Source organism: Mus caroli, unplaced genomic scaffold (assembly GCF_978045245.1).
Source record: "Mus caroli unplaced genomic scaffold, Mus_caroli_1 scaffold_18, whole genome shotgun sequence".
Taxonomy (NCBI): Eukaryota; Metazoa; Chordata; class Mammalia; order Rodentia; family Muridae; genus Mus; species Mus caroli.
The window spans coordinates 86741028-86751614 of NW_028227273.1; the positions used below are offsets into that span (position 1 = coordinate 86741028).

At 46.5% G+C, this 10587-nt stretch overlaps 1 pseudogene; it reads right to left on the reverse strand.

Annotated features, from left to right (window-relative positions):
* Nucleotides 1–3457: 3457 nt before the first annotated feature.
* LOC110283908 (ran GTPase-activating protein 1 pseudogene) lies at nt 3458–4741 on the reverse strand (annotated as a pseudogene).
* Nucleotides 4742–10587: the final 5846 nt, after the last annotated feature.

Genomic DNA, 10587 nt, shown 5'->3' on the forward strand with positions numbered 1-10587 from the left:
ATGGTATCCCCGGCCCACGGATCCCACACTCTGTTCTCTGCTCTTTGGTGACTCCCAGTGGTGCCTGGATGTCCAAGAGTCTGAGAAGAACCCCACAGTCCCAGCCTTGTCACAGGCCCAGGGACCCCAAGCCAGCTCCAGTTTCCCATGTCTCAGACTGCACCTTCCCACCCCCAGATCTGTGTCTTGGCACTTTCCTACAGCTCAGCACCCACCTCAGCAGTGGCGGCATGGGGTAAGCACAGTCAAACTCCCAGCATTCCACCCAGTGTCAGAGTAGACACAGGCAAACAACCCTACAAGACATCTCAGAAGTTCTGCTTTCAGACATGGTGTCTGGGGATGCTTGCCACAGAATACAACTAAGGACTTTCCCAAGGAGGAACTTCCCAAGTCTGCCCACCTCATAGTCTTTCTGGTCTCACAAGCTGGGATGACCCATTTTGTCTGGGAAGTTAAGAGGTCAGGACCCAAGTGGACAAGAAAGTTGTGGAGGCTGAGGGCACTGTGGAAGCCCCTCTGTGGGAGTTGCAGGCATGTGTGCTGTGCAGCACTCCTCAACCTAAGAGCACCCAAACCTTCTCTGCCGAGTGTATCAGCAACAAATGCAAAGGCCACTTCCATAAGATCTGGTCACCCACAGTATCGCTCATACTAATGTATGCCTGCTTCTTTTCTTTTCCTCTCATTACGGATGGTTGTGAGCCACCATGTGGCTGCTGGAATTTGAACTCATGACCTCTGGATGAGCCGTAGGTGCTCTTAACTGCTGAGCCATCTCACCAGCCAGTATGCCTGCCTCTTGTCCACCAGAAGAAGACCTGCCTTGAGGGGAATAAGGTAAAGAGGGCGCTCTAGCTGAAAAAACCTGGACCTGACCTGGAGAGGCGGCAGCCACAGAATCTCCAGGAACAAGGTGTTCCCTAAGAATGAGATGGTTGACAGCATCAGGCTGACCAGGAGCAAAGAGATCACCAGCTACTGACACACCAAAGGCCATGCAAAGTTACCTGTGTTGAAGGCTGACACACAGCTCTGGTAGCCTTCTCTAGCATGAGCTGAACAGATAGGCTACCATCACTGAGCTGCAATCAGCAGCAAGGCCGACAATAGATTGGTCAGGGCTTCCATTTTCAGGTCAGCGAGCTAGTCAAGAACAGTGCCCCCACCAACTATGACCTATCTGATAGGAGCATCAACCCTATTATGGCAAAGTGACAGATGTCTCTGTCATGCCAAAAGCTGTATGGTGGGGACCAGGAAGTACTTGTGTACCCTACGTAAGTCCTTAATGGTGCAGACCCAATAAATTGCAGGCTCTGTAGAAGATCCATCCCAAGTTCATCAACACTACGTTGGGCTGTGGCCACTTCTAACATATAGAGAAAATATCAGTTATGGAATATGTACAAGAGACAGGATTGAATGGGCTGAAGATATGGCTTGGTGGATAAGCATTTGCCATACAAGTGTGAAGACTGGGCTTGAACCCCTCCAGCCCATACTAAGCTGGGTGAACTCAGTAGCAAGTGTCTATAACACTAGTGTTTCTACAGAGAGACGGACACAGGAGACTCTCTGGAGGCTCACGGCCAGCTAGTCTGTCATGCCCAGTGGCGAACAGCAGAGGCCCTGTGTCAAGCAGGTGGAAGATTAGAATCAATGCCCGAAGTTGTTCCCTACCTCCATGCACACCGTGAAAAACGCATGCACACATTCACATACACAAATGTTCAGGCACACACATACAAGATGATTTTAAAAGAGGGAGGGAGAGAGCAGGGAAACAAATACTTAATGTCAGCATGTTACACAGGTGGTAGAAACTCCGTTTTCATTCCTCTCAGCAAGGGACATAAAAGAACACCCAACTTTATTCAGACATAATTAAACATGTCATATGACTCACCATAGAAAATATGCAACAGTGGTTCTAGACTATTTCCTCCTAACCTGACAAGATTCTAAAAATGTCTGTACAGTGTAGACAGTTTAAAATAGGTTGGTTCCCACTGAGGCTAAAACCATGTGTGGCAAAGTGTTCCCAGGGTAGGGAGAATGGGAAGCCATCTAAGGGGGCACGGGCAGGAGTCACTAAATAAAGTCCGCAGGGAGCGGGGAAATCCCTGGAAAGTGGAGCTTGCATACAGCTGCAGCAGTCACAGTAGACACATTTCAAACACTGATCAGTGGTCAGGCTGGAGAGACGATTCAGAACTTGATGCTCTTGCAGAGAACTCAGGTTCAAATCCTAGCATCCACACGGAGACTCTCACTGGGGTTTTGGTTCCAGGAGATCTAATGCCTTCTTTTTCTACTGGTACTGCACACATGTGGTCCACATAAATGCATGCGGGCAAACCACTCACACAAATAACACATATAGTTTTAAAGAATGATTTTTTTTTTTTGTAAAAGTTGACCAGTCAGGGGAAGCGAAGATGAGGAAGAAGAGGATAATGATTAGGATGAAGAGGAGGAGGAAGAGGAGGAGCTGCCACCACAGCAGCGAGGGTCAGGAAGAGGAGCCAGCTACTCACTCAAAAAAGATCCTGGACCCTAACAGTGGGGAGCCAGATCCCATGCTGTCCTCCCTGTCTCCCACAGACCTCTCCACCTTCCTGTCATTCCCATCCCCAGAGAAGCTGCTGTGTCTGGGTCATCAACTAAATGACAACACCTTTTGGGATTCTCGGGACTCTGGAAGAGATCCATATGCCACAGAATGGAATTAACCACCTTGGTGTCACGGCCTGGCTCAGGCATTTGCCATCAACCCCCTGTTGTGGGTCATCAACCTAAATGACAACACCTTCATTGAGAAGGGTGAGGTGGCCATGGCTGAGACCCTGAAGACTCTGGGACAAGTGGAGGTGATCAATTTTGGATACTATCTGGTGCGCTCTAAGGGCGCCGTTGCCATCGCAGATGCTGTCCGTGAGGGCCTGCCCAAGCTGAAGGAGCTAAACTTGTCCTTTTGTGAAATCAAGAGAAATGCTGCCCTAGTTGTTGCTGAGGCTGCGGCTGACAAAGCACAAGGTCTCCGTGCAGACTGATCCCTCTGACCCTGAGAAGGTTGTTTCAGCCTTCCTGAAGGTGGCATCTGTGTTCTGGGGCAAAGCCTCAGTAAGACAGCAGTGCTGGTACCATCAGTGCCCTCCTGAAGAAGGCAGCAGCTCTTCCTCCTTCAATTCTAACACCTTCCTTACCACACTGCTCATCCACATGGGTCTGCTCAAGAGTGAAGACAAGATCAAGGCCATTCCCAGCCTGCATGCCCCTCATGGTATTGAACCATGTGGTGAAGCAGGACTACTTCCCCAAGGCCCTGGCACACTTGTTTTTGGCATTAGTGACAAAGCCCAAAGGTTCACTGGAAACCTGCTCCTTTGCCTGACACAATCTGCTACAGACACTGTACAAAAATCTAGATTTAAAGCCAGCTTCTTCTTGTCCCTCACCCTGCCCCAGTGACTTGGGGACTGGATAGACTGAGCACAGCCAGCATCTCCATTGGATAGGATTTTGACCAGAGGCAGGGGAGGGTCTTGTCTCCCGTGTCATATTGGTCCATTGATACTGTGTTGATTTGATGTCTGTGGGCATGTACTTCCTGTCTGGATTGCAGATCTTCATCTCCCTGCTCGACCAACCCAGGTTCACTGTAGGGTATTGATGCCCAGGGGAAGGGTGGAAAGCTGTCCAGCACCTCCTGAAGTTGTTCACAGCCCTCTTTCTCCTAAGGCCTTGCCATTGAGGTCCAGCTTCTCCAGCTCAGCCTTGCCAGCCACAGCCTCAGCAACTAGGCATCTCTCTTGATTTCACAGATGACAGGTTCAGCTCCTTCAGCTTGGGCAGACCCCCATGGACAGCATCTGCGATGACAATGGCGCCCTTAGAGCACACCAGATAGTATCCAAAATTGATTGCCTCCACTTGTCCCAGAGTCTTCAGGGTCTCAGCCATGGCCACCTCACCCTTCTCAATGAAGGTGTTGTCATTTAGGTTGATGACCCACAACAGGAGGTTGATGGCAAATGCCTGAACCAGGGCCGTGACACCAGAGTGGTTAATTCCATTCTGTGGCATATGGACCTCTTCCAGAGTCCCAAGAATCCCAAAAGCTTCTGCCAAAGCAGTGGCTCCATAATTCTCCAGGAGATTTTGGTCAGCCACAAATGCTTTCAGGGCCAGTGACTTGCCTTGGGCACTGAACTTGTGGTGACACTCAGTCAGAGCTGCTGCCAAAATCTTGCCACCACCGATGACTGTGCCACAGATGTTAAGCTTGAGTTCCTACAGGGTGAAGCAGGCTGGGCTCTTGAGGAGGGCCTCAAAGCCTCACACTCCATCAGGTCCAAATGCATTCTCACTGAGGTCGAGTTCTACCAGCTGTGCTCCTGCAGTGATGAGTCCCTCTCCTAGTGAGATCAGAGCAGGTGGGATCCCAGGCCCACCAGATGAACATGTCACTCTCATGGCATCACTTCAGCTCGGACTTCTCTAAGGCCTTGGCGATGTCTCTGGCCACTTCCATGCCCTCCAATCATAGAGCTTCGAGGCTGTCAAACTCTTCAATCTCCTTAATCACATCTTTAGCATCTTCTGCAATATTTAGTTTGAGACCCTTGCCCTTAAAATGTAGCTGTTCTCTGGCTACCTGGGTTTTGGCCAGGGTCTCTGCCAGTTTGGCAATGTCTTCAGAGGCCATGAATACAATGGTGGGCTACCCTGGAGGTCTGTAAACTCAAACTAGCCATGCTGCCATGTTGGGGGAGGGGGGGGACAGAAAACGCATCTGTCACTGCTTGAGAGCTAGCATGAGGGCCAGGCCTGTCACCAGGCCTCTGTATGGTGGGCCCAGTGATCAGTCTGTTCGCCTATCCTTCCTGCCACAGCTGCTCTCCTAGGTTGTACACACCACCTGCTCCATAGTCCCCAGCAATTATATTTTGAAGCACCTGTAAGGAGAGATGTGTAAAAGATTTTAGACAGCAATGTTTTTAGTTTAAAAACAAACAAACAAAAAACCCAAGGGGCTGTGCCTTCCACTTGGGCAGACTATCAGCATGTCTACTCCTCTAAAGACCCCACAGTCTGAAGGCATCCCAGGAGGTCTGCTACAGTCAGGGCCACAGGCCTCCTAGGAGACCTGCAGCAACTAAGGCACACAGGAGGTAGCTCCAGACAGAGAGAGCCAGGCCAGTTAACACCAGAGATAGCCAGATGGCGAGAGGCAAGCACAAGACCATAAACAACAAAAGCCAATATATTCTAACACCATCAGAACCCAGTTCTACCACCTCAGCAAGTCCTGGATACACCAACACACCTAAAACCAGGATGCTAAACTAAAATCCTCTCATGAAGATAATAGAGTCCTTTAAGGAGTATATAAACAACTCACTGAAAGGAATACAGGAAAACATAGGTAAACAGGTAGAAGCCCTTAAAGAGGAAACACATACACACACACACACAATCCCTTAAAGAAATACAGGAAAACACAATCAAACAGGTGAAGAAGGAATTGAACAAAGCAGTCCAAGACCTAAAAATGGAAGTAGAAACAATAAAGAAAACAGAAATGGAGGCAACCCTGGAAATGGGAAACCTAGGAAAGAGGTCAGGAACTAAAGATTCAAGCATCAAGAACATAATACAAGAGATAAAAGAGAGAATAGCAAACATAGAAGATACCTTAGAAGATATTGACACAATGATCAAAGAAAATTCAAAACAGAAAAAAAAAGCTTCTAACCCAAAACATCCAGGAAATCCAGGACACAATGAAAAGACCAAACCTAAGAATAATAAGAATAGAAGAGAGTGAAGATTCCCAGCTCAAAAGACCTGAAAATGTCTTTAACAAAATTATAGAAGAAAACCTCCCCAACCTAAAGAGATGACCATAAATGTACAAGAAGTCTATAGAACATCAAATAGATTGAACCAGAAAAGAAAATCTTCTCATCACATAATAATCAAGACACCAAATGCACAAAACAAAGAAAGAATATTAAAAGCTGCAAGGGGAAAAGGTGGAGTCACATATGAAGGCAGACTTATCAGAATTACACCAGACTTCTTAACAGAGACCCTAAAAGAAGATCCTGGGAGGATGTCATACAGAACACAATGCCTAAGAGAACACAAATGCCAACCCAGGCAACTATACCCTGCAAAACTCTCAAGTACCACAGATGGAGAAGCCAAAATATCCCATGACAAAACCAAATTTAAACAATATTTAATCTTCCAATTCAGAGGATTCTAGAAGGAAAACTTCAACACAATGAGAATCCCTACACCAAAGGAAAAAATGATGTTGTTGATATCTCACAACAAAACCAAAAGGAGAGAATCACATACTTATAATGCCACCTACTACAACAAACATAATAGGAACCAACAATCATTGTTACCTCCTTCCAGCCTAGCAAGGCTGGCTGAGACCATCCACCACTTAGGCGGAGCCACCTGCTGGGCTGCTTCTCATCCCTCTCCTTTGATATGCCACTACCTGCTACCTGCTACCTGCTACCTGCTACCTGCTACCTGCTACCTGCTACCTGCTACCTGCTACCTGCTACCTGCTACCTGCTACCTGCTACCTGCTACCTGCTACCTGCTACCTGCCTGAGGTTGAACCAAGATCTTCCAGAGTTAGCACCAAACTGTGATATTTGGGTTCCTACTACAAGGCTGATATGACAACTTCAAAGGAACTTTGCATGACTGGGAATGGGCCTCCCCTCTTCTTTATAAAGCATGTTTGCCGACATTAAAGTTGAACCTTGAGCAGACTAGTTGTCTTGGTTCCATTATTTCTCAACCCGCCTAGGCTCCCTCTTTTCTTCCAGATTCCAAGATGCCTTCCAGGCTCGAACCCGGACATGAGAGCTGCAGGCTGGCCTCAACAAATCATCAGTCTTTAATATCTGTCAATATCAACAGACTCAATTCCCCAATAAAAAGACATAAGCTAACAGACTGGATATGCAAGCAGGATCCAGCATTTTGCTGCATACAAGAAACACATTTCATTAACAAAGACAGACACGACCTCAGAGTTGAAAGCTTGAAAAAAAGTCTTCCAAGCAAATGGTCCCAAGAAACAAGCTGAAGTTGCCATCCTAATATCTAATAAAATAGACTTTCAACCAAAAGTTATTAAGCATGATGAGGAAGAACACCTCATATTCACCAAAGGGGAAATCCACCAAGAGAAAGTCTTAATTCTGAACATCTATGCCCCAAATGCAAGGTCACCCACATTTATAAAAGAAACTAAAGCAGGCCGGGCGTGATGGCGCACGCCTTTAATCCCAGCACTCGGGAGGCAGAGGCAGGCGGATTTCTGAGTTCGAGGCCAGCCTGGTCTACAAAGTGAGTACCAGGACAGCCAGAGCTACACAGAGAAACCCTGTCTCAAAAAACCAAAAAAAAAAAAAAAAAAAAAAAAGAAACTAAAGCTCAAAACAAGTCCAAGTGGATCAAGGACCTTGACATAAAACCAAATATACTGAATCTAATAGAAGACAAAGTGGGGGGGGCTGGTGAGATGGCTCAGTGGGTAAGAGCACCCGACTGCTCTTCCGAAGGTCCAGAGTTCAAATCCCAGCAACCACATGGTGGCTCACAACCATCCGTAACAAGATCTGGCGCCCTCTTCTGGAGTGTCTGAAGATAGCTACAGTGTACTTACATATAATAAATAAATAAATCTTAAAAAAAAAAAAAAGACAAAGTGGGAAAGAGCCTTGAACTCCTGGGTGGGGGTTGGGGTGGGGGAGTCGAAGATTTCCTGAATAGAACTCCAATGACTCAGGCTCTAAGATCAAGAATTGATAAATGGGACCTCATGAAACTGAAAAGCTCCTGTAAGGCAAAAGACATAGTCAATAGGACAAATCAGCAACCTACAGATTGGGAAAAAATCTTCACTAACCCCACATCCGATAGTGAGCTAATATTCAAAAGATATAAAGAACTCAAGAAGCTAAACCTCCAAAAAACAAACCAGCCAATCAAAAAATGAAGTATAGAACTAAACCAAGAATTCACAACAGAGAAACACTGAGTGGCTGAGAAACACTTAAAGAAATGTTCAAAGTGACCAGGGAAATGCAAATCAAAACAACCCTGAGATACCACCTTACACCAATCAGAATGGCTAAGATCAAAAACTCAGGTGACAGCACATGTTGGGGAGAATTCAGAGAAAGAGGAACATTGCTGGTGGGATTGCAAACTGGTACAATCACTCTGGAAATCAATCTGGGGGTTCTTCAGAAAACTGGAAATAGATCTACCTGAAGACCCAGCTATACCACTCCTGAGCATATACTCAAAAGATACCCCACCATGCCACAAGGGCACATGCTCCACTATGTTCATAGCAGCCTTATTTGTGATATCCAGAACCTGGAAACAACCCAGATGTCCCACAACAAAAGAATGGATACAGAAAATGTGGTTCATTTACACAACGAGGACATCATGAGTTTTGCAGGCAAATGAATGGAACTAGAAAATACCATCCTGAGTGAGGTATCTCAGACCCAAAAGAACATGTATGTATGGAATGTATTCACTAATAAGTAGATATTAGCCCCCAAAAGCACAGAATATCCAGGATATAATCCACAGAACTCAAAAAGGTTATCAATCCAATAGGGCCCAAGTGAGGATGCTTTAACTCTACTAGGGAGGGAGAAGAAACCAGAAGGCAGAGGGAGGGAGGGAACTGGGTGAGAGAGGGAAGGGGCAGGGGAAAAGGGGGACTTGATCAGGTATTGGGGGTGGGGACCAGGAGTGAAACCCGAGGGCCAACAGAAAGAATGGAAATATACAACCTCGGGAGGTGGGAGGTGGGGGAACCCTCTAAAATGTAGCAGAGACCCGGAAGTGAGAGAACCTCAAAACTCAAAGGGAAAGACCTTAGATGAAATGCCCAACAGTGGCGAGAAGGAACTTGTAGAATCCACCTCCAGTAGAAAGACAGGGTATCAAGTAGAAGGATGTGGTTGCTATCCCACAGTCAAAAACTCTTACCCAGAATTGTTCCAGTCTAAAAGAACTGTGGGGACAAAAATGGCAAAGATACTGATGGAAAGGAGGTCCAGTGACTGGTCCAAATTGAGACCCATCTCAAGGTGAGGCTCCAAGGCCTGACACTATTACTGATGTCATGATGTACTTACAGTCAGGAACCTGGCATGGCTTCCCTCCAAGATGCCCAACAAGCAGCTGACTGAGACAGAAGAGATACTTATACCCAGCCAATGGAAAGAAGCTAGGGAGTCCTGTGATTGAATTAGGGGAAAGCTGGAAGAAGCTGAGGAGGGCAACCCTGTAGGAGGACCAGCAGTCTCAACAAACCAGGACCCTCTAAGATCTCTCAGACACTGACCTACCAATCAGGCAATATACAACAGAGGACTGCCGGTCTGGACTCAGTCAGAGAAGATGCAATTAATCGTTGAGAGACTTGAGGCCCCAGGGAATGGGGAGGCCTAGCAGGGTGGAGGGTGGGGTGGGGATATCCTCTTGGAGAGGGGGGTTTGGGGGGAAGGAATGGGATGAGGAACTGTCAGAGAGCAGAACAGGAGGAGGATAACAACTGGACTGTAAAGAAAGATTAAAGATAATAAAAACAAAAACAAAAACACAGGTCTGTGAGATGTCTCAGCAGGCACTGGCTGTGGTCTTCAAGAAGTCCTGAGTTTAATTCCCATCAACCACATGGTGGCTCATGATTATCTCTAATGGTATCTGATGCACTTTTCTGCCATGCAGGTGTACATGCAGATATAACACTCATTACATCAATAAATAATTTTTTTAAAAACATACAAATTCACACATTCCACTGAGAAGGTAAATAAAGTGTGGTATATTGACCTAGTAGGGTATATTTCAGCAGTTAAAACAGAGGGACTGTATACCACACAGCAACCATGCATGGAAAACAGGCTGAGCATGGCCCTCAGTGGTACAGCACTTACCTTACCTAGAAGGCCCCAACTTCTAGGCCCAATATGAGAAAAAGAAAAAAAAAGAAGCGAGTCACTAAGCATAAGGTTAAATGGAGGAAAGATGCAGAAAATGACAGATTATGATACAATTCTTTATAGGCCTCTGAACCACACACACAAACCCAATGTATCATTTGCATGTGTGACCCAATGTTGACTGGGGAGCTCTATGAAAATATAGGGGCTTGAAATTTGGTTCAGCTGGTAGAATGATTGCCTACCTACCATGCGTGAGGCCTGTGGTGTCCTGTGAATAAAAATGGCTCCTACAAGCTCGTAGGGAGTGGCATTACTAGGAGTTAGGAGGTGTGGCCTTGTCCGATGAAGTGTGATAGGAGGGTGGGCTTTGAGGTTTCAGATTCTTAAGCCAGGCCTAGTCTCTCTCTGTCTCTCCCTCCCCACATCCCCCACTGGGGTACACTGTGTCTCTGTATATCCAATTGTTAATTCTACACCGACAGAGCCTCGTATTTTATACAGTTGTTTCTTCTTCACTTGCCTAAGGCAATCTAGAATTGTATCTGATTGGCTTTAACAAAGAGCTGAC